Source organism: Pristis pectinata, chromosome 21 (genome assembly GCF_009764475.1).
Source record: "Pristis pectinata isolate sPriPec2 chromosome 21, sPriPec2.1.pri, whole genome shotgun sequence".
In the NCBI taxonomy this organism is placed as follows: domain Eukaryota; kingdom Metazoa; phylum Chordata; class Chondrichthyes; order Rhinopristiformes; family Pristidae; genus Pristis; species Pristis pectinata.
The window spans coordinates 38,474,368-38,474,677 of NC_067425.1; the positions used below are offsets into that span (position 1 = coordinate 38,474,368).

Genomic DNA, 310 nt, shown 5'->3' on the forward strand with positions numbered 1-310 from the left:
CGTCCCTGGGTGGGCTCGAACCATCAACCTTTCGGTTAACAGCCGAACTTGCTGACCGATTACACCACAGAGACACCCTGAAGGAAGCGGGAATAAATGGTCCATTCCCGGGTTGAGAGGCGGTGAGGCGGGATCGGTGCTGGGACCCGACACTTCACAATCTGCATCATTGTTTTGGATGAGGGAGTCACGGACAATATACAACAGAAAACAGAAGAAACACGCAGTACGTCGAGCAGCATCTGTGGGGAGAGAAACAGAGGTAAAGTTTCTTGTCGGAAACAGGGTTACGAGCGACCAGGACCACCGC

General features: G+C 53.2%; 1 non-coding gene across 1 annotated transcript; it reads right to left on the minus strand.

Annotated features, from left to right (window-relative positions):
- On the minus strand, positions 1 to 74 carry trnan-guu (transfer RNA asparagine (anticodon GUU)). The gene has a single exon. It is a non-coding gene; the product is annotated as a tRNA-Asn (tRNA).
- Between the last annotated feature and the right edge of the window lie 236 nt (positions 75 to 310).